Here is a 24,969-nt window from a genome sequence, read left to right as displayed (position 1 = left end):
CTTGCATCGACGTAACCGTTTATGACAAGCTCTTTACCACCTCCATAAACGAGAAACATATCCTTAGTCCTTGTTAGGTATTTCAGGATGTTCTTGACCGCTGTCCAGTGATCCACTCCTAGATTACTTTGGTACCTCCCTACTAAACTAATAGCAAGGCACACATCAGGTCTGGTGCACAACATTGCATACATGATAGAACCTATGGTTGAAGCATAGGGAATGACTTTCATTTTCTCTATATCTTCTGCAGTGGCCAGGCATCGAGTCTGACTCAATTTCACACCTTGTAACACATGCAAGAACCCTTTCTTTGCTTGATCCATTTTGAACTTCTTCAAAACTTTATCAAGGTATGCGCTTTGTGAAAGTCCAATTAAGCGTCTTGATCTATCTCTATAGATCTTGATGCCCAATATATAAGCAGCTTCACTGAGGTCTTTCATTAAAAAATTCTTATTCAAGTATCCTTTTATGCTATTCAGAAATTCAGTATCATTTCTGATCAACAATATGTCATCCACATATAATATCAGAAATGCTACAGAGCTCCCACTCACTTTCTTGTAAATACAGACTTCTCCAACTTTAGAAAACCATATGCTTTGATCACACTTTCAAAGCGTATATTCCAACTCCGAGAGGCTTGCACCAGTCCATAAATGGATCGCTGGAGCTTGCACACTTTGTTAGCACCTTTTGGATCGAGAAAACCCTCTGGTTGCATCAAATACAACTCTTCTTTGAGATATCCATTAAGGAATGCAGTTTTGGCATCAATTTGCCAAATTTCAGAATCATAAAATGCGGCAATTGCTAACATGATTCAGACGGACTTAAGCATCGCTACAGGTGAGAAGGTATCATCATAGTCAACTCCTTGAACTTGTCGAAAACCTTCCGCAACAAGTCGAGCTTTGTAGATAGTAATATTATCGTCAACGTCAATATTCTTCTTGAAGATCCATTTATTCTCTATATGGCTTGCCGGTCATCGGGCAAGTCAACCAAAGTCCACACTTTGTTCTCATACATGGATCCCATCTCAGATTTCATGGCCTCAAGCCATTTTGCAAAATCTGGGCTCATCACCGCTTCCTCATAGTTCGTAGGTTCATCGTGGTCAAGTAACATGACCTCTAGAACAGGATTACCGTACCACTCTGGTGCGGATCTTACTCTGGTTGACCTACGAGGTTCGGTAGTAACTTGATCAGAAGTTTCATGATCATCATCATTAGCTTCCTCACTTAACAGTGTAGGAATCACTGGAACTGATTTCTGTGATGAACTACTTTCCAATAAGGGAGCAGGTATAGTTACCTCATCAAGTTCTACTTTCCTCTGACTCACTTCTTTTGAGATAAACTCCTTCTCTAGAAATGATCCATTCTTAGCAACGAATATCTTGCCTTCGGATCTGTGATAGAAGGTGTACCCAACAGTCTCCTTTGAGTATCCTATGAAGACACATTTCTACGATTTGGGTTCGAGCTTATCAGGTTGAAGCTTTTTCACATAAGCATCGCAACCCCAAACTTTAAGAAACGACAACTTGGGTTTCTTGCCAAACCACAGTTCATATGGTGCCATCTCAACAGATTTAGATGGTTCCCTATTTAACGTGAATGCAGTCGTCTCTAAAGCATAACCCCAAAACGATAGCGGTAAATCAGTAAGAGACATCATAGATCGCACCATATCTAATAAAGTACAATTACGACGTTCGGACACACCATTACACCTCGTGTTCTGGGTGGCGTAAGTTGCGAAACTATTATGCATTGTTTCAAATGAAGACCAAACTCGTAACTCAAATATTCTCCTCCACGATCAGATCGTAGAAACTTTATTTTCTTGTTGTTTATGTTTGAATGCATGCTACTTTCGGTTGAACCTGCTTTGAACTTGATCAAATTGAAGTTTACAACCTTAAGTTTAGGGGATCGACTAGAAAAGGCCAAAAATTGCTGAGTATATATATATATCCACTAAGGGTTTTAGTCCTTTAACTTTTTAAGGATCGCCTAGAGATGTCCTTATGACTTGTTTATTTCAGTTCTTCACAATGTGATGCTCTATATGTGCAACTATTTGCTGAGTAGTTCAATTTCATCAATAATAGTTTCAACAATACCACTATGAATTACGATATTTGGTTGCTGTTAAGGATGTTGCAGTTAACATGCCTTTTCATTTTTCAATTGTTGTTTAGCAACATGCATTGTACTGAATGACTAAATATGCAACCCCAGGCTACATAGCAACAAGGAAGAGTGTTACCTTAATGTTCTGATGATGTCTAGATATACATGTAATAAAATCTTATATAATAGGATGGATGGAGTGTTGTACTACATCATTTTTCAATTTTTGTTTAGCTTATAATATTAACTTGGTGCTTTTACGTACATATATATATATATCATTGCCAAAGATCCATACTTTAACCCTTTCTGCGTATGGGGCAATGAGATATTCATGAACCAGTATCAAGTGAGGAAACTGATAAAGATTGTTACTAAAATGGGTCAAAAGATGTCAATCAAACTATTTGTTTACACTTTATGCAAGACAACAATAAACTGCAGGATGGTAAGTAAGAACCCTGTAGCCTTCCTTTTACTGCCCGAAATGAGTTGTGTTAGATGACAATATCTGAATCTTTTTTGTTTTGCAGTGGATCCCGAAGCAGTTTACTCAAGATTACCTCTCAAATTACATGATTGGCGGCCGACCATCACAAGGGGTTGGACTAGAGTCATGCATGCTTTCTCCATCCAGGAGAGCACAATAGGGCCATTCCGCTTCACCTTGTTCAGCAACTGGGATGTCTGTCACCTCTTTCTTTACCATCTGTAATAGTATAAGTATAGAACCCTGGTACATCATTCTTTATTTGGTGCTTCTGTAATTCTTAAACATATGTACCTGTGAATCGAATAATGCATTGGTTGTTTGAACCTGATGGATATGAATAAAGCTATAGCCTACTTTCAAGTTTAAATTAGGTACAATTTTAAATAGCAGCAATTAAATTAGGGCAAAATTACGTTGTGTAGGTCATTACGGCACACACGGTTGGTAAAACACAAACGTTTGCGATATACACTGTAAGGTCATATTTATCCCTAAGTGTTTTGGTGATTGATGACAATGCATTTGCGGACTAATCGTGTGCCATGAGCTTTCCAGACTCTTCTCTGCTAGGCACAAGACGATTGGGTGCCCCTCGAAGACTGACGAAGACAGCGTATTTTCTACGTTTCTTTTTGGTGGATTTGAGTCATAGGAAAGCCGTACTATTAAGAGGGGGTCCGCGTTGGAAAGGTTTGGGTGGAATCATCACGTACACGTCTCCTTCTACCCCTTCCTTCTTCCTTGGAGCTTCCTCCGTTTTCCTGCCATAGTTGACTGACTGCTTGTGTGGTTGCGGTAGTACCGCTCCAGGATTAACGGTAGTACCGTGGGCATCCACGGTAGTACCACACAGTGGCACGGTAGTACCGCTGGTGCTCACGGTAGTACCGCTCCCCCGGAGCCGTACTACCGCTGCCCCACCCGGCTAGTGCCGCCCGGTTGCGGTAGTAGGAGCGGATGTAATTTTTTACATCCGCACCTGCCGCGGTAGTACCGCTTTCGCCGTGCGGTAGTACCGCACTAGGTGGTCAGGCAGTAGTACCGCCCCTCGGCAGTACTACTATGTCGAGTTTTTGCTACTTCTATTCTTTTGCGGAAGTATGCACGGAAGTTCCCCTCCCTCCTATCGGGACTTTTTGCCTCACGGTAGTACTGCCCTGATGGCGCGGTAGTACCGCGCGGGCGGAAGTACCGCCCCAGCTTGTGTCTGTTTCCCTGGCCGGGGGTCGCGGCAGTACCGTAGGGTGGTACGGTAGTACCGCACTACCGTGTGGTAGTACCGCTTGGTTGCAAGCAGTACTACCGCGCGGCCTTGCGGTAGTACCGCTGGCCATGCGTGGTAGTACTGCTGGCCGCAGGCTGGTAGGTGGGTAACGGTTGGATCTTTTCCACACACTATATAAAGGGTCTCCTTCTTCCCCGTTGACTCACCACTTCCACCATTAAAGCTCCATTATTGCTCCAAGCTCCATTTCGCCTGATCTCACTCCCTAGCCAACCAAACTTGTTGATTTGCTCGAGAGTGGTTGAGAAGGCCCCGATCTACACTTCCACTGAGAGATATTTGATTCCCCCTACTAATCCCTTGCGGATCTTGTTACTCTTGGGTGTTTGAGCATCCTAGACGGTTGAGGTCATCGCGAAGCCATAGTCCATTGTGGTGAAGCTTCGTGGTGTCGTTGGGAGCCTCCAATTGAGTTGTGGAGATTGCCCCAACCTCGTTTGTAAAGGTTCGGTCGCCGCCTCCAAGGGCACCAATAGTGGAATCACGGCATCTCGCATTGTGTGAGGGCGTGAGGAGATTACGGTGGCCCTAGTGGCTTCTTGGGGAGCATTGTGCCTCCACACCGCTCCAACGGAGACGTACTTCCTCTCAAAGGGAAGGAACTTCGGCAACACATCCTCGTCTCCACCGTCTCCACTTTTGGTTATCTCATGCCTTTACTTGTGTAGCTTATTTGTTTCTTATATCTTGCTTGCTTGTGTTCCTATTCGTGTTGCATCATATAGGTTGCTCATCTAGTTGCATATCTAGACAACCTATTTTGATGCAAAGTTTAAATTGCTAAAGAAAAACTAAAAATTGTTAGTTGCCTATTCACACCCCCTCTAGTCAACCATATCGATCCTTTCAATTGGTATCAGAGCCTCGTCTCTTTATTAAGGACTTTACCGTCCGAAGAGTATGGTTGATACCGTAGACGGAGCGGAGGAACACTCCGGTGTGAATCCTATCTCGTCTACGGGCGATGGGGGAACTTCGGTCTCTCGTGAGGAGTTCAATGTAGCCTTGGAGACATTGAAAACCTCCATGACGACCGAAGTTGAAAGCATGTTTACTAAATTTCTTGAGGGGCTTAAACTATCAACCGCACCGTTGAAAGTGGGGGATCCCGCCAACAAGGTGTCGGATGCTATCCCCGAAAAGGGGGAAGCTAGTAGTGAAAAGGCTCCTTCTTCTAGTGGCAAGAATGGCACCGGCATCTTTGCCCATGTGGAACCACCACTTGTTTATGGTGGACCGGTTCCTTCCACTCATTTGAATCATGCCGGTCCTCCCCCTAAGATTGTGAAAAATGAGGATTTTGATTCATGGGTTTACCGCTTTAAACGTCATTTAAATCATGTGAACACTAACCTTTGGAGAATCATTGAAGAAGGTTTCTATCCACATGATCCAAGCAACTTCACTCCTCGAGAAGCCGCGGACAATCAATTCAATGAGAATGCTCTCTTCATCATTCAAGATGCAATTCCACCCGAAGACCTACCTCATCTTCGTCCCTTCGCCTTGGCCAAAGATGCATGGCATTGTGTCGTGTCTCTCTACCGGGGAAGCGCAAGCATTCAACGGTCCAACTATGAAGTGGTACAAGATGAGGCCGATGAGTTTGCAATGAAGGAAGATAAAGAACCTCGTGAGCTCTATCGGAGAGTCACCAAACTCGCGGTCTCACTACGAGATCACGGGAGCAAGGACATGGATGACAATTGGATCAAGCGCAAATTCCTCAAGGCGATGATGCCCTACCACAAGGCCATGTCCTCCGTCATTCGTCAAAGACCGGACTTCCACACTTTGACCTCAAGCGAAGTGTTGAATGAGTTTGTGGCCATGATCATTTTGGACAAGACCGCCGACAATGCGGTGCTCCGTTCTCAACGGGCAAAGAAGCCTAACCTTGCATTGAAGGCCAAGCTCACCGTGGAAGAAGAAGAAGAGGAAGAAGAGGAGAGCAACCCCGAAGATACGAAGTATGCATATCATGAACATATGGCACTTGCTTCAAGGCAATTTGGGAGCAAGAAAAACTCGAGGCCCAACTTTAGCAAAAACAACTCGAGTGGCACAAGGGGCAAGCAACATGTAAGGACTTGCTACAATTGCGGCAACGTAAGTCATTTCGTTGCGAAATGCCCGTATGAGAAGAGGGAAGACAATGGTGGCAAACTCATCCGAAAGGACAAGGCCAAGTCGTTCCCCAACAAGAACAACTTCACCAAGAAGACTCCTCCCAAGGCCTTGGTTGTGCAAGAAGAGTACAATGAGGATGATGACGATGATGAAGATGATGAGTCGGTTGCCATGGCCTCCGTCGCCATCGCAACAATGTCACGAGTGTCCCTCTTCGACTCACCCAACGAAAGCATCACCGCCAAGTGCCTCATGGCTAAAGCCACCAACAAGGTAACCTCCAACATCAAAACTACCATCATTAATCATCCTTCCCAAACGGATAGCATTAATGAAGTTGAGGGAGCTAATGTGGAGGCCAACGAGTTTGAGGCCTTTATGGGTAAACTCAAGGGAAAATCCAAGAAGCACTTTGTTGCTCTCTTGGAACAACTTGGTGAGGCCAATGACATGATCGAGGCTCACGAAGACACCATCTCGAAGATGGAAGGGCATAGTCGTGACTATGCCGATGAGATTTCGGATCTTTCCAATGCTCTTGAGGAAGAGCGTGGTCTTCGTTTGGCTCTTGAGGAGTCACACAACGTTGATCATGCTAAGTTAGAGAAAGATTATGATCATGCCCTCGTTGTTTCTTGTGTGCTAAATTCCGAGAAGGCCAAACTCGGGGTTGATCTTGCTAGACTCAAAGAGGAGTTTGATATACTTGACAAGGCCCACAAGGCCTTGAAGGGTATTCACGCTAGTCTCAAGGAGTCTCATGATCAACTCCAAGTGAAGCTAACTAAGGAGAAAGCAACTTTTCCTCATATGGTTTTAATTGATAATGCAAATGCTACTAACCCGTGTTGTGAGCATATACATCTTGTTGAAGAAAATGCTAAGTTGAAGGAGCAACTTGAGAGAGGCCTTGCGACTTGCATACAAGGCAAGAAGAACCTCAATGATCTCTTGATCAACCGAAAGGGAGGTGTGGCGAAGGAAGGGGTTGGGTACGTCCCCGACTCCAAGAACAAGAAGAAGAATGACAAGACCAAACGACCTCCTCCCCTCATGCAAACCTTTGTGAGGGCGGGAGAGAGTGTCCCCGAGGAGAAGAAGAAGAACAAAGTCAAGAAGGGCAATGTCACCTCACCCAACAAAGCCGGCGATTTTAATCCTTCTTATGTGTTGTGCCGTGCTAGTGATGGGCATGTTTATGCCAAATTTGTTGGTTCTCTTCATGAGTACATTGAATGGTCTATTTGGGTTCCTAAGACCCTTGTTACTAACATCAAAGGACCCATTACAAAATGGGTACCTAAAACCAAGCATTGATCTCTTGTAGGTGTTTGCTTCCGGTGGTGGATCATGGTTGCTCGATAGCGGAGCTACAAATCATATGACCGGAAGCAAGGACTTGGTGGTGGACGTGCACAAGGTTCCATCTATGCCCACCAATGTCGAGTGGGGTGACGCCTCATCTTCTAAGGTATTGGGACTTGGCAAGGTTGTCATCTCTCATGATCTCACGATCGAGAAGGTCATGCTTGTTGAGTCCCTTGCATACAATTTACTTTCCGTTCGTCAACTTGCAATCATGGGCTTTGCCACTTTCTTTGATATCGATACCGTGGCCCTCTTGTGGAGCAAGACTCTTAAAGTAGCCTTTGTTGGGCATGTCGAGAACGGTCTATATGTGATTAACTTTTCGGAGCGACCCACTAAGACCGCGACATGCCTAATGGCTAAAGTTGATGTGGGATGGCTTTGGCATCGCCGTTTAGCCCATGTCAATATGAGATCTTTGCAAAGTCTCCTAAAGGGGGACCATGTCCGTGGACTAACGAATGTTAGTTTTGCTAAAGATCGTGCTTGCAGTGCCTGTATCGAAGGAAAGCTACATGAGAAGGCTCACCCTCCCACGACTATCATTTATTCAAAGAGGCCTTTGGAGCTCCTTCACATGGATCTCTTTGGGCCTCCATCCTTCGATAGTCTTGGAGGTAGGAAGTATTGTTTGGTGATTGTGGATGACTACTCAAGGTACACGTGGGTGTATTTCTTCAAGAGGAAGAGCGAGACCCAACAAACCGTCATTGACTTTGCAAATGAAGCACAACGTCAACACAATGCAAAGATCTTGACAATAAGAAGTGACAACGGCACCGAGTTCAAGAACTACACCTTGGATGAATTTCTTAGTGATGAGGGAATCAAGCATCAATATTCCGCACCATACACCCCTCAACAAAACGGTGTTGCGGAGAGGAAGAACCGGACGTTGATGGATGCGGCAAGGACCATGATGGCGGAGTTCAAGTCTCCGTACAACTTTTGGGCCGAAGCCATCAACACCGCGTGTCATGCATCCAATCGGCTCTACCTCCGCAAGGGCTTGAACAAGACTCCATATGAGATACTCACCGGTAACAAGCCCAACCTCAAGTACTTCCGGGTATTCGGGTGTAAGTGTTTCATTCTCAAGAAAGGTGTTCGGTTGTCTAAATTTGAGGCTAGAGCTTATGAGGGCATATTTGTTGGTTATGCTACAAACTCTCATGCTTACCGTGTCCTCAATAAATCCACGGGACTTATTGAGGAGACGTGTAACGTGGAGTTTGATGAGAATAACGGCTCCCAAGTGGAGCAAAGTGGCACTTGTGATGTAGGTGATGAAATTCCTCCTCAAGCCATAAGAAGAATGGGTGTTGGTTTCATCCTACCCATTGAGGAACCCCTTGTGGCCGAAGGAGAAGGACAATGCTCCACTCAAGTGGAGCCATCACCAACCCAAGGCCCACACGCTTCCGAAGAACAAAGTGAAGGCCCTCAACCTCATGAACAAGACCAAGGGCTAGATCATACTCAAGACGGTGTGGACACACCAAGTGATGCCCAAGGTCAAGTTCTCTCCCCCGAGCAAGTTCAAGATCAAGAACAAGTTCATGACGGCGCTCAAGATGATCAAGTAACCGCTCCTCAACTCACCACCGAGGAGGAATTAGAGCGTCGTGCCGCCAAGGTTGCTTCCAAGCTCTCCACCAAGGATCATCTCATGACGAATGTGCTTGGAAGCTTAAGAAAGGGGGTAAGCACTCGTAGACAATTAGCAAATTATTGTGAGCATCACGCGTTTGTCTCTTGTGTGGAACCCCACAAGGTCTATGAGGCGCTAGAAGATCCGGATTGGCTCAATGCCATGCACGAAGAACTCAACAACTTCGAGCGCAACAAAGTGTGGAGATTGGTACCAAGGCCAACGGGGAACCACAATGTCATTGGAACCAAGTGGATATTCAAGAACAAGCAAGATGCCCATGGGATTATCATTCGCAACAAGGCTCGTTTGGTAGCACAAGGCTACTCCCAAGTCGAGGGTATCGACTACGGTGAAACCTTTGCTCCCGTTGCTCGTCTTGAATCCATTCGCATGTTGATTGCATATGCTTCTCATCATAACTTTAAGTTACATCAAATGGATGTGAAGAGTGCTTTTCTTAATGGTCCCATTAATGAATTGGTGTACGTCAAGCAACCCCCCGGGTTCGAGGATCCCTACTTTCCCGATCATGTGTATCAACTCGATAAGGCACTCTATGGCCTTAAACAAGCCCCACGTGCGTGGTATGACCACCTTACCGAGTTGTTACAAGACCGTGGCTTTGAAGTTGGGATAATCGACCCCACTCTTTTTACTAAGAAGGTCAAAGGGGAGTTGTTTGTGTGCCAATTATATGTTGATGATATTATCTTTGGTTCTCCTAACAAAGCTTTCAATGAGGAATTTGCCGCTCTCATGACCTCAAAGTTCGAGATGTCCTCCATGGGAGAGTTGAAGTTCTTTCTAGGGTTCGAAGTGAAGCAAAGAAGAGAAGGAACCTTCATCAATCAATCCAAATACACTCAAGACATGCTCAAGAGATTCAAGCTAAGTGACGTCAAGCCGGCTTCCACTCCAATGCCCACCAAGTGCCAACTTGACTTAGATCCCAATGGTAAAGTGGTGGATCAAAAGGTATATCGTTCCATGATTGGATCCTTGCTTTACCTTTGTGCATCTAGACCGGACATCATGTTGAGTGTGGGAATTTGTGCACGGTTTCAAGCCGCACCTAAGGAAAGTCACTATGTGGCGGTCAAACGAATCTTTCGATATTTGGCTCATACCCCAAACTTTGGCTTATGGTACCCAAGAGGATCAAACTTCAAGCTTGTAGGGTACTCGGATTCCGATTGGGCGGGAGACAAAGTGGATAGGAAGTCCACTTCCGGAGGGTGCCAATTCCTTGGTTGCTCTTTGGTAAGTTGGTCTTCCAAAAAGCAAAGTTGTGTGTCTCTCTCGTCCACCGAAGCGGAGTATGTTGCGGCCGGTAGTTGTTGTGCACAACTCTTATGGATGAGGCAAACTTTAAAGGATTATGGTGTCACTTGTGACAAAGTGCCTCTTTGGTGTGACAATGAAAGTGCCATCAAGATCTCTCTCAACCCGGTGCAACACTTCAAGACGAAGCATATTGAGATCCGGTATCACTTCATCCGGGATCACATTAGGCGAGGAGAGATCGAGCTCAACTACGTCAACACTCATGATAACCTTGCAGATATCTTCACGAAGCCCTTGGATGAAGCAAGATTTCGCGAGTTAAGGCATGAGCTAAATATCATCGATTCGAGCAATGTTGCGTGAACCCTTGCACACCCCACCATACTCAACGTGTTGTCCTATTTAGATGTAGGCATGGACATAGGGGGAGTGATGTTCTCTCAATGAACTCTCCCTCCCCCCATTATGCATAAATCAATCAAGTCTTTCACATTAGCCATTTTTGATGGTACTTGTGCTTCAAAGACGAGTTTTGGTCATGGACCCAAGGATAATTCTTCGCGGTGCCATACCAATTGACTCAAACATAGGTGGCTACGGCCACCGCCCTCTCTTTTGGAGAGGTGGTGTCTCGTGGTTGGTTCGTTTGTCGTGTGCCTTTCTGGTTTTGTGTGTTGCGTGGTCTTGTGGTGTTGTGTTGGCCCGGAGTTATTTTGTGCAAAGATCCAGTTTTTCGGGCTCGAAACGTGCATCTTCTTGAGCCCACGGTACTACCGCGTCTGGGCGCGGTACTACCGCTTGGGAGGCATGGTACTACCGCGCCACAGCACGGTACTACCGCACCACGCGGTACTACCGTGTCTGGGCACGGTACTACCGCGCCGTCAAGGGCGCGTGGGGGGTTATGACTCGGGCAGGGGAGTTCCAACTCCCCATACCCATTCATTGTCTCTCTCTCCACGTCTCTCCCTCTCAAGAACGGCACCAGAGGCCCTCGCCGGATCTCCATCTCCGGCCACTCTCCTCGGATTCCGACCGGTGGGATCGTTCCCCAGCACTTCCTCTTGCCATGGACCAAGGTTTTTCCCCAAATCCCTCTCTTTCTTGGTTGTTTTCTTGCTTCTAGGCTTTTGGGGAGAAACTTGTTGTTCTTGAGATTTTAGGCCAAATCTATGCAAGAGTAGGATGTAGGAGAGTCGTGATGCGTAGGAAACATACTTGATATGCTGTCTTGTGGTAGTTTTGTCCAACCGTAGTACTGCCGTGTTTTCGCGGGCTTTCTCAGATTTGAACCAGTTCAGATCTGACGCGATGCGGTACTACCGTGCCTGATGTGTGGTACTACCGCTCTTGCGGTACTACCGCCCGTCAGGTGCGTTACTACCGTACCGTGCGGTACTACCGCTCCGCGGACGCGGTACTACCGCGCCGGCCACGGTGCTAAGGTCGTACTACCGCTCCTACACCCGGTACTACCGTGCTCTTGCACGGTACTATCGCGTCTAAGAGCCGTACTACCCTCTTAGCTCCGCAGCTCTTGGCAGTACTACCGTAGGGATCAAATCTCTCTCTAGGCATGTATCATGTGTGCCTTCTACTTGTTTCACTTGCTTTGTTGTGGTCTTTGCATTAATCTCTCTTGGCCGGTGTGGGTGTTTTTGCGTTCTGTGTCTCAGGTGGTGGCTCTCGCCGTTCCAATCCCAGTCGTGACACTGGCTCCAAGCGTCTGCGCAACCCCCAAGATGAAGCCCCAGAGGGCTCCAATGCCCCTAAGCGCAATGTCAAGACCACTTCCAGCAAGCACAAGGAACCAGCTAAGGGCATGGATGAGATTTCAACCACTGAGTATGTCGAGCGCCGAAAGATCAATCCCTATGTGAATCCTCGGGCTATCCTCAGAGGCACCGAGTTGTTCTGGACCAAGCAACAGGCTCTCATCTATCTGGATGTGATCAAGAACAAGCAGAATACCTATGTGGATGTCAAGTGGATAGACATGCATCACCTGCGGAAAGACAAGTTTCGTGACTATTTTGGAGAGGCTCTGGACTTGGTGGAGCAGTTTGCTATTGAGCCAGTGATCTCCTTTCACCTTGACTATGACCCTGAGCTTATCTGTCAGTTCTTTGCCTCAGTGTACTTTCATCCCGGGGAGGAGCGGAGGATGACTTGGATGACCAATGGCCGTCAGCTGTCTGCTACATGGAAAGAGTTCATGGATCTGCTGCACATTCCTGATGACGGGCTTCACACCCCCGTTGGCGTCCGCCCCCATGCCAACTCTGAGTCTGCCAACAAGAACCAGCTTCAGCCCTTCCTTGTTGAGAAGGTACTCCCCAATGGGAAGTCATCTTGGGTGTTGAACTCCTTTCTGGATATCATGCATCGCATCTTCCGCAACACTCTGTTCCCACGCATTGGCGACAAGGACAAGGTTCATGCATATCTAGTGGACATGTTGCTCTTGTGTGCAGAGGCACGTTCTTCTCAGACTCAGCCACTTGATGTCTCTCACATCATGTGGTGTGAGCTTCGGTTTGCGGTGTTCACTCGCAAGGTACCTATCTATGGACCGTACCTGTTTCTGCTGCTCTCTCCACTTGGGAGAAGACGTATCCAGGTGATGAGTTCCTTGCTCCAGACTGGATTCGCCATGAGTCCATCAGCCTCCGCGTCAAGCCCAACTGGGCCAACACCACTACTCGTGCTGAGGCATCTTCTGCTAGGAGGGCTGCTGGTCAGGGGGAGGCTGAGGACCGTGCTGAGGACCGTGCTGCTGAGGACCGTGCTGCCAGGTCCACCACTTCTTCCTCTGAGCCATCATGGGCCAAGAAGCTGAAGGACAAGATGAAGACTCTCTTCTGCATGCAGGCGAAGGGACAGTACAGGGCTCACGTGTCTGACAAGGAGAGTCGCCGCCGTGACAAGAAGGTGATGAGGCTCTATGGAGAGGATGTGTCTGGCGGGTCTGAGGACGTCATCACTCCTGAGGCTGCCTGGATGTCTAAGCAGGGCTACAAGTGGACCAGTTCAGAGGATGACATGGAGGAGACTATCCCCGCCGCTGAGTCTGACGAGGAGCACGAGGAGCAGTGGGACGACTTCTCTGCCTGAGCCACCCCGTGTCTGTAGGTGTCCTCTCTGCCTTTTTGGCGTCTCGATGCCAAAGGGGGAGAGAGTGTAGGGATTTGCGTTGTGTTTGGTGTGTTTGTTTGCTTTGTTTGCTTTGTCGTTTGGACCTCGTTTGCTTTAGTTCGGTTTGTGCTTCCGAGACCTTTCCTCCATATGGTGTAAGACATATGCACTTTATCTATCGTAGTTAACTTATGTATGGTATATCTTGTCTAGTGATAGATATGCCTTGTCTCTATAATATAGGGGGAGCTTTGATCCTAGTATTCGTGTGCCGTGCAGTTCAAAGCACTCATCTAGGTAGCACACATCTAGGGGGAGCCCGTCTATATTATAGAGAGGAGGGGTTTGCATTTACTTAATATTATTTTCTTTGTGCAAATCCCGTATTGTCATCAATCCACCAAAAAGGGGGAGATTGTAAGGTCATATTTATCCCTAAGTGTTTTGGTGATTGATGACAATGCATTTGCGGACTAATCGTGTGCCATGAGCTTTCCAGACTCTTCTCTGCTAGGCACAAGACGATTGGGTGCCCCTCGAAGACTGACGAAGACGGCGTCTTTTCTACGTTTCTTTTTGGTGGATTTGAGTCGTAGGAAAGCCGTACTATTAAGAGGGGGTCCGCGTTGGAAAGGTTTGGGTGGAATCATCACGTACACGTCTCCTTTTATCCCCTCCTTCTTCCTTGGAGCTTCCTCCGTTTTCCTGCCATAGTTGACTGGCTGATTGTGTGGTTGCGGTAGTACCGCTCCAGGATCAACGGTAGTACCGTGGGCATCCACGGTAGTACCGCGCAGTGGCACGGTAGTACCGCTGTGCTCACGGTAGTACCGCTCCCCGGAGCCGTACTACCGCTGCCCCACCCGGCTAGTGCCGCCCGGTTGCGGTAGTAGGAGCGGATGTAATTTTTTACATCCGCACCTGCCGCGGTAGTACCGCTTTCGCCGTGCGGTAGTACCGCGCTAGGCGGTCAGGCAGTAGTACCGCCCCTCGGCAGTACTACTGTGTCGAGTTTTTGCTACTTCCGTTCTTTTGCGGAAGTATGCACGGAAGTTCCCCTCCCCCCTATCGGGACTTTTTGCCTCACGGTAGTACCGCCCTGATGGTGCGGTAGTACCGCGCGGGCGGAAGTACCGCCCCAGCTTGCGTCTGTTTCCCTGGCTGGGGGTCGCGGCAGTACCGTAGGGTGGTACGGTAGTACCGCACTACCGTGCGGTAGTACCGCTTGGTTGCAAGCAGTACTACCGCGCGGCCTTGCGGTAGTACCGCTGGCCATGCGCGGTAGTACCGCTGGCCGCGGGCTGGTAGGTGGGTAACGGTTGGATCTTTTCCACACACTATATAAAGGGTCTCCTTCTTCCCCGTTGACTCACCTCTTCCACCATTAAAGCTCCATTATTGCTCCAAGCTCCATTTTCGCCCGATCTCACTCCCTAGCCAACCAAACTTGTTGATTTGCTCGGGAGTGGTTGAGAAGGCCCCGATCTACACTTCCACCGAGAGATATTTGATTCCCCCTACTAATCCCTTGCGGATCTTGTTACTCTTGGGTGTTTGAGCATCCTAGACGGTTGAGGTCACCGCGAAGCCATAGTCCATTGTGGTGAAGCTTCGTGGTGTCGTTGGGAGCCTCCAATTGAGTTGTGGAGACTGCCCCAACCTCATTTGTAAAGGTTCGGTCGCCGCCTCCAAGGGCACCAATAGTGGAATCACGGCATCTCGCATTGTGTGAGGGCGTGAGGAGATTACGGTGGCCCTAGTGGCTTCTTGGGGAGCATTGTGCCTCCACACCGCTCCAACGGAGACGTACTTCCTCTCAAAGGGAAGGAACTTCGGCAACACATCCTCGTCTCCACCGTCTCCACTTTTGGTTATCTCGTGCCTTTACTTGTGTAGCTTATTTGTTTCCTATATCTTGCTTGCATGTGTTCCTATTCGTGTTGCATTATATAGGTTGCTCATCTAGTTGCATGTCTAGACAACCTATTTTGATGCAAAGTTTAAATTGCTAAAGAAAAGCTAAAAATTGTTAGTTGCCTATTCACCCCCCCCCCTCTAGTCAACCATATCGATCCTTTCATACACCATAATCCGAGACGGTTCACGGAGAGGAAACATGTGCAAGCATGCACACAGTTGCCGTTTGCAAAGCGTGTGTGATGTCAGACACTATCACATACGATGCGGGGAAACTAAATGTGTGTGATTGTATACCTATCGTACACGGTTTATAATCATGAACTGTTTGTGATGTGCCAGGCATCGTAAATCTCCCGTGCCTAGAATCTACCTAGAAAACTGTCATGCCTGGAATCTGCCTGGTTTTAGGCAGAACCACAAAACTCCGACCACGATGGTAATGCGAGCACAAACGAGTGGCAAGGATGAAGCGCTTGGGATATTTGAGATATCAAAAACGATTATACAGGGACAACTATATGCATTTAGGTACCCTATACCCGACGGTTTCTGGGTCATGTGGGAAGGACCCCCCTATCGCCCACACTCACTTGGAGATGGTTCCATATGCCGTCGTGAAAAGGGGTTAAAAACCGTTTGTTTAGGACCAACATACACCAGTGCAACCCTAATGTCACCTAGATACTCCAATGTCACTACAAGTATCCATGGGTCAATTATACGATATGCATCAAATAGCTTCAGATTCATAATATTCAATCCAACACAAAGAACCTCAAAGAGTGCCCTAAGATTTCTACCGAAGAAACACGGATGAATACGTGCATCAACCCCTATGCATAGATTACCCCAATGTCAGCTCGGGAATCCATGAGTTGAGTGCCAAAACATACATCAAGTGAATCAATAGAACACCCCATTGTCACCACGGGTATCCCACACAAGACATACATCAAATGTTCTCAAATCCATAATAGTATTCAATTCGATAATAATGAAGCCTCAAAGGTTAAACTCAATTCATCACAAGAAGGTAGAGGGGGAGAAACACGATATGATTCAACTATAGTAACAAAGCTCGTGGTACATCAAGATCATGCCAAATCAAGAACACGAGAGAGAGAGAGAGAGAGACAGAGAGAGAGAGAGATCAAACACATAGCTACTGGTACATACCCTCAGCCCCGAGGGTGAACAACTCCCTCCTCATCATGGAGACTGCCGGGATGTTGAAGATGGCCACCGGTGATGGTTTCCCCCTCCGCCAGGGTGCCAGAACGGGCTCACCATTGGTTTTTCGTGGCTACGGAGGCTTGCGGCAGCGAAACTCCCGATCTAGGTTTCTTTCTTGGGGTTTTGGTATTTATAGGAAGTTTTGGTGTCGGTCTCACGTCAAGGGGGTCCATGAGGCAGCGGCAAGCCAGGGGCGCGCCCTTGGGGGTAGACACGCCCTCCACCCTTGTCGTTGCCTCGGGACTCTTCTGTCCCAACTCTTGTGCTTCAGGGGTCTCTTTTGGTCCATAAAAAATCACCGTAAATTTTGAGCCCATTCCGAGAACTTTTATTTCTGCACAAAAAACAACACCACAGTAGTTCTACTAAAAATAGCGTCAGTCCGGGTTAGTTCTAATCAAATCATACCAAAATCATATAAAATTGTTCTAAACATGGCATGAATACTTCATAAATTATAGATACGTTGGAGACCTATCAAACATGCAGTCAAAAGGTACTGACATGAGCAATGCAGAGCTAAACTCCTTTTGTAGCATTGATTTTATTCAACATTTTGATAAGAGTAAATATAGATTTGATGTGGAGAAAATGGAGGGCAAGGGGAAATAAGCTGCAAAATGATGGTACATGAACAACTAGCTGATAATATTAGTTTGGCGATAGATGACAACAGATACTTACAAGATCAATGTAGAGCTAAACTTCTTGATAAGCATTGTGTTTATTCTACATTAATGTAAGCATTAATATAGATCTGATAATTTGGAGTAGACAGTGGATAAGCAAGCTATTATGCACACTAATGTCACATAATCAACCAGGTACTAACAATAGCAAAGCAGCGAGCAGCATAATTGCGATATCCTAGGTTTTGTGGCGCTGGTTCTATCACCAATATAATTAACTGGGGTGCTATCTGATTTCTCCGGTATCACCAAATTTTTAAGGACTTTGCTTGTACTCCTTTAGGTTTAATTCTGCAATCACCCTCTTCCTTTTGGATATCTGATACATAAGAACAACATTTGAATGAAAAAACATGGTATGATGATAAATGGAATATGTATTGATAATGGATGGGCATGACATCTTCACTTATATGATAAGTAAACTAAGCAGATGACAGTGCAACAAAGTATAAGAAATGCAAGCCACCTTATGCAAGATACGTGCAACCAATAAAACCTTGCCAAATTAGAACAGACACCTTGTTGGGTGAACAAGATAGGACACCTGCCATTGACTACTTGAGCTCAGAATAGTTATTAGGATCATACTCTAAACAAGAATCTGTAGGTGGGGAGCGTGTGGCTTGCATTGCATGTAGAATGGAACTCAGTCCCTTGAATCATTTCTTTGATTCATTTATATACATTGTAGCCTGTAGCAACGCACATGCGTTCTACTAATATTCTTTTATTTATGAGTCAAAGTGTTACTTGGGTGACTAGTGGAGGTCGATGTATCTCACTATCTCTTGCTGAATATGAATAACACAACCCGGGAGTCACCAATTGCATACGATGTTGCTGCAGCCATAAACAGAAAATCTTCAAATTTCCCAAACCGGAGGAACATGATTATTCGACTTAAAAATGCAAAATTTAAAATTTATCAAGAGAAACCGAAAAGGTTGAATATTTAGTGCTACTATAATGATCCAGGAAAGAAAGTGGTTTGAAAGATCTGAGATGACTCACCAAAGACCAAAAGACAATTAGAAAATAAATTCCAATCTGAAGAGTTCCTACCATGGATATTCTCATATTAACCCACCAATTTTGGATGTAATTGTAATTTTTCCAGGAAATTTGGGGAAGATATTGGAAAGGAATAATACACATTCACACAAACATCCTTCTTAGGGTACGTAACGTATACTTCAAATTCCAGAAAGGCCATTAGGTCACCTTTGGAAGCTAAAGCGAAAGTTTTAGTTGCTTTCCTTCATTTTGTTTTGTAAAAAAGATAACATAAAAAGTACTCTTTTATTTTGTTTCTTCTTCAGTTTCTTTGGGAAACCTAAAATCAGAAAATGTTTTCTTTTGTATTTATTTGTTGTTTCTTTTCACCGTTTTAAAAATATTTTGGAAAAGAACAAAACTTTTTTACTATATTGATTGTATGAGTCTTATCTGTGTCTTTTTGAAAACAACAACAATCACACAAGATTTTATTTCCATTTGCATCTTGATGCATTTATGATATATGAAAAGAGAAAACGACAAAAAAATTGCTTTAGCTTTTTTACCTTTTGTCTTAAGTTAATGAAACTAAAAAATATATATTATTTTGTGCTCTCCCTTATGCTTACTTCTTTATTTTTTGAGTATTTTAGCTTCATTTCATGGTCAAGTCTGCATGTGCGTATTATTATTACTATTGATCATTCATTTGAGCAGGTGACAAAGCAATAATGATGCTATATCATGGAGTGTTATGGCGGGCAAGTGTTGTGATCACCTTTACTTTGCTTATGTGCAGATTTTCATTAATGTGGTCTGTTCATATCTCATATTTTACCAATCATGTGCGTAGTGATAGCTTGATGAATCAATCTTTTCCATGCAAACCTTTGATTAAATAGTGAGTTATATTAACTATTAATGAAAAAATTTGAATCATAATATGTTGTGCTAATATAGTATATCATTTTTGAAACTTGGGTGATTAACCTGGGGTATGATCAGGCATGTTCTAAAAAGCCTCAAATAAGTCTCGGTGGTATTATAACTCAGAGTACTAATATCCTACCCAACGATATTACCACTTAATAATTACTTGTGCAAAATGCCTGATTGTGATCTTTTATACTATCTAGTTGGTCGCTCCCAGTCGTGTGCTAGGGTTCACCTATACCACCATGACTTCTGATTATGCATCCAAAATATTTGAGTCAACTTTAGACATTAAGTGTATGTTATACCTACATATCCATATGATTTCATTAGGTCATTCCAAGTAAATTTTCATAGGCACGACAACAAAATAAAATAGGTTACTAAGTATTTTATTGTTTAACTTTTTGATGATTTGGGATAGGTTCACCTCACTCCGGGTTTGTGTAAGTTTAAATCTTGAATGAATACGTTTTTGATGATTTTGAATAGGTTACTAAATAGGTGCATCTCTACTCCGGGTTTGTATTCCTAGTCATCACCGGAACTTCATTGATGTCTTCGCAGATAGTAATGTCAATCTTGAGATTTAGAAATTTGCGAGATAATGTGTTATCACTTTATATTGGTCATTGTAACCCCGTTGACGCTTCATGGTATTGCATTATTAGTCACTATTTGGTTAAGATGATATCTTGGGAAGACATTGGTCATTAACAATTTTTATTCACTTGATAACTCTCATATGATCTTATAACCTAAACATATTGATTAATTTTGCACATTTGTGAAGGAAGATGATCACAAAAGTTTCTTTGTCGCTTCACATTGTCCATTGAATTGCTTGAGAAAGAAATAGTCTAACCTTCGGGGAGCAAATATGTCCAAAACACTTACATTTTTCTTAACATTTATGCTTATTTTTCGTCCTCTAAACTTTCTTAAATGAATAAAAACTAACTGGACTGACTTTGTTTTCAGGAGAATTACATTGGGGTTATTTGTTGTATGGAAAATAAACTTCACCAAGAAAAATCTAGAAAATCCAGCAACAACTTCTGGAGGAGAATGGGCCTGAGCCAGGAGATGGGGCCGTGCGGACTCTACGTCCACATGCCCTAGGATCTTGGGCGTGTCCGTTGAACCCTCAAGCGATTTTTGAGCCTATTTTCCCTGGAGCTGAGATATCGCCGTTGTTGTTCTTCGTCCTGGATGGTTGTTTGGAAGCTGATTCTGCCTCCGGAGTGGAAATTTCGTCACCATTGAGTCCATCAACTCCTTCCCCACCATCTCAGTCATGCTTTACTCGCCCACGTTAGAACAATCCGATGTATGCACATGGGGTGATGGGAATTGGATTATGCCAATAATGTAATAGTGTCCAGATTGATAGGCCTTTGACACCTTGTATGATGATCGTTCACCAAGTCCTCCGACCTTGCCGGCATGGGGCGAATTCTAAGTGCTCCAAAGAAGAAACTGAAAAAGGAAGAACACTAGTGGCATAGGGAAAAGGTTACCCTCAGGGCCAGTCCAAGGAACAAAGTCGTGCTCCCACAACAAACGAAGTTCGCCTCCACATCGATCCCTTAAAAGACAGGTCACAATAGCGCCAGAAGCACCCCAACATCTCTGCGATGAAGTCGTTAGAAAGACTGGTCGCAAGAAGTGTGATAAGGACGTTATCTTCACGTGGCGGCTGTTAGAAAGACAATTAAGCAAGGGTAGCATATCATATTACTACCTTGTACTCCCTCCGTAAACTAATATAAAAGCGTTTAGATCACTGTTTTAACACTCTTATATTAGTTTACATAGGAAGTACTAATTAAAATGTCTTGAATGTTCCAAAAATAATTAAAATGTCTCAAACATTTCCCAAAGTCTGATGGTGTGAAACAACACTTTGCAGTACGATAACAACACCTCAAAATGATAACAAGTTCAGGCAAATAACCAAAACACATGCATCCGGTATACTACTATGAAATTACTGCAATGAATTGAGAAGATCTGCAAGAAGATCACAGGTCACAGTATATGGCGATCCTCGTCGCGCTCACACCGTGCGCCAGGTCGAGACGGAGAACATCGGAACGTCGTCCCGGTAGATGAAGATGCATCGGCCATCATTCTCACCGCAAACCCTGTACGCCCTGCTATCGCCGGCCAGCATACGTGCTAGGATCGCCGTTTGCGCCACGGTGCCGGGGCTCATTGTCGCATGCACGAATCCTGCGGCTTCCATCCTCGCCGCCCAGTCCACCATCCGCTCGTGGCGCTCCCGACGCTGCGCGCCGTCACAGGCAACGATATCCCTGATCTCTGGCAGGAGCAAGCACCGTTCCACGTCCGCCCGCTCCAGTGCCGACCCGCGCGCAGGTACACTCTCCTCCAGGGCGTCGAACAGAGCCCCGTAGTACTTGAGCGCGTTCCCGAACCGGTCCGTGAACTGCACGCCGTTGTGGTTGGCCTCCTGCTCCGTCACTACCATAAGCTTCGGCGATAGCTCAGCTAGGTTCCGGAGGAGCGCGTCGGCCCTCGTCATGGTAGCATGCGCCTGCCTTTTTCCTTTCCTGTCGTGAGGACGAGTAGCCGCTTCTGCAAACTCGTCGGCGAGCAGACGGTGGAGCTGTAAGGTGGAGACGACGACCAGTGCTTCGCCGCTCCTGACATCGAGGGGCTCGATGCTGAGCAGCTCATTGATATGGAGTTTCACCGGGTGGAACTGGAAGCCGATGTGCAGGTGCTCCGCTTCCCCGGCGAGGAGCGCAGCGGTGCTGGAGAGGAACCCGTCCTCCTCGTTGACAATGGTCAGGCGGAGGATTTGGTGGTGTGTGCTCGCCCCAGGGCGGTTGGCAAAGAAGCAGAAGAGCAGAAGCCACTGGCCGGGGTCAGCGCCGCCGAGATCGACGACGTGGAGCACGGCATTCCTCTCGGTCTGCACAGCGTCGATGATGGCATAGTTCGCTGCGGTCCCGGCGAGGCGGAGGAAAGGGCACATCACAGCGAAGTGGCGGCGTGCTGCGGCGGCCGCCGGTGCCGGGGTAGTCGTCGGCAGCTGCAGAGCCCGGCACACGCCCTGCCATGGCTGGACAATGCGCAGCGCCAGAGCGTCGGCAAACGAAGCCACGAGGCGATGCACGGGCTCGCCGTCGTCCGTTGCAAGACTGCATATCATCTCTAGCCCCTTGTTTGCCAGCTCCTTCTTCCCTTCGTCCAACGCAGCGGCGCAGGAATATAGAAGCTTGATAAGGTGTACCGCGCGCTCCTCGTCCTGATTCTGCGGTGCAGGTGCAGTCGGACGAGTAGGCGCCGCTGCCGACCTCACGTCCGGCAGCAGGAATGTCATAGTACCGTCGATGTTTGAGCGTACGAATGTCCCGTTCACTCCGTTTCCGAAATCCACCGACAACGCTGTCCTCAGAGGTACCGGCGCATACACTGGCCTGGTCGGTTCCTGACCTCTATTGTCAGGATTCATGATCGATCTGCACACATGAATCATGGATTGAATATTAGTAATCTTTTTTTTTTTGCGAAGGATTGAATATTAGTAATCAACATGCGAAAAACGACAAAAGACATATAAACTGTGACATCATGTACGAGATGCTTAAATATGCAAAATTGGGTGCTCCACATTCTATGTGTTGTCAGTTTCTTTGATCTCATAATTCTGGTATATATAGTAATCTAAGTGGTAAGCGAGCCCGCTAACAATCCGAAATATATACTAAGAGCCTGTTCGGCAACTCTCCACTCCTCCAGATTCTAAACTCTGCTCCTCACTTCTCAACTCCCAACTCTATTAGCACGTTTCAGAATCTGGGAATACGTTCGGTTGTGAACTCCACTCCTCAACTGAATTATGCATACATTCCTGGGAGGAACCTGACTAGAAAAAGCAGCTGAGGGCGGTGGTTTCACTGAGGAATGAAGGAGCCCGTTGGTGCAGTAGCGGCGGGAGGAGAAGCCTCGGAGGCACGTGCGGCGGGAGGCGTCGATGCATCGGTGATGACGGCGGTGCAGTGGCGGCGGGATGCGTCGGTGCGAGGAGCCTGTCAGCTATCGCCATTGACGTGGAGCTGCGAGCAGGTTTGGCGACGACGGACAAGTGGCAGAGGGATGCGTCCATGCATCACACGGGATTCGATCAGCCCTGTGTGCAGCGGCGGCGGGAGGACGACGGCTAGAGTTCCCTGCAAAGGGGAGTCGGGGCAAGCAGGTGAGATCCTGCGGGATCAGGAGCGCGCGGAGCCTCGATTTGTCAACTCCAAAAAATACACTACAGGCAGCTCCGCTCCACTCTGGCCGCTCCGCAGAGTTGATTCGTTCGGGGTTGCTCCGCCCGCTCGGGGAGCAGAGTTGCGGAGCGGAGTGCATCCGAACAGGCCCTAAGTGTGCAGTCAACGTTCTAAAATTCCGACCTATGATACACATGTAATTGTGCACGTGCATGAATGAACAATTTGATACTCGCTCTCTAAACTAATATAAATGTTTATAGATCACTAAAATAATAATCTAAACACACACTTATATTAATTTACGGAGGGAGTGGTATTTTGAGGTGCTTTACCTCCATTTCTTCCACTCCCGTAACTCCCCCTATAGCTGCGCCTAAGTATTTGGTTCGTGAGCAATAGTATGAGCTAAATATAGTGTGTCGGTCTTGTTCTGGTACTTTAAATAAGCCACGTATCTAAAATTACAATGACACCGACACTTGAACACTCAAAGATAGTCCACAGCCGGGCCTCTTAGAGCATCTACAATAGGACCTCTCAAACCCGTCTTATACCCTAGGCGGGCCGCCCGGTCACTGCTCAGACATAATTTTTTTTATCCAGATGGGTGCCTCAAATGGGCCTCAAACGCCCGGGCTGACCAGCATCCCTCATATCCAGCCCAAATATGAGGCGGATATGGGGCGTCCGGGCACGCCCGCCAACCCCGCTGCAGGTCATAGCGGTCCCACCTGCAGCGACAGAATCTCCTCCATCTCTCATCGCTGCAACCAAATTTTAGTCCCACATCACCGGCCGAAGCAGACACCGCCGGGCTTAAATAGCTACGCCAGCGGATGGCGGCAAGCTTGGTTGTTGTTGTGTAGGTCTATCAATTCTGGCATGTGTGATCGAGATATATTTGACACTAGATTGCATTTCATTGACTGATGATTGTTCATCAAGTGTCAAGTTTGTCTCGATCATATATATTGATACATCTACTACAATGACAGTAGATTTTTATTTTGTTTTCATGCATGGGCGTGATTCAAAAAAAGACAAGTCCGACACCAATGTTCCCTTTGTAAAGGATATAGACCCTAACTATGAATCTTCTATGTGATAAACATAGAAGATTCATAGTGAGAGTACATATCCTTAACAAAGGATGCAATGATGTCAGAAGCTTGTCCCTTCTCGATAATCCGAATATTTAAGTTGGTCGACTAACTCATCAGTCGGCGAGGTGGGACTAATATAGGTGTGAAAATGTTAAGTATGAGCAATTTTCGAGGCCCAGCCGGCCCAAGACGGACAGGATGATTGATGTGCATGGCCCTGCATGTAGCAGATGATTTGAAAATAGGATACATGTGGTTGTAAATTCTAAAATTTGAGGCACGCCCGGTCACGTCCGCGGGCGCGTCCGGATGCGTCCGCGTGCGTTTGAGGGTCCAAATTTGCAAC

Source organism: Triticum aestivum, chromosome 2A (genome assembly GCF_018294505.1).
Source record: "Triticum aestivum cultivar Chinese Spring chromosome 2A, IWGSC CS RefSeq v2.1, whole genome shotgun sequence".
Classification (NCBI taxonomy): domain Eukaryota; kingdom Viridiplantae; phylum Streptophyta; class Magnoliopsida; order Poales; family Poaceae; genus Triticum; species Triticum aestivum.
Note: the sequence above shows the minus strand (reverse complement) of the source record.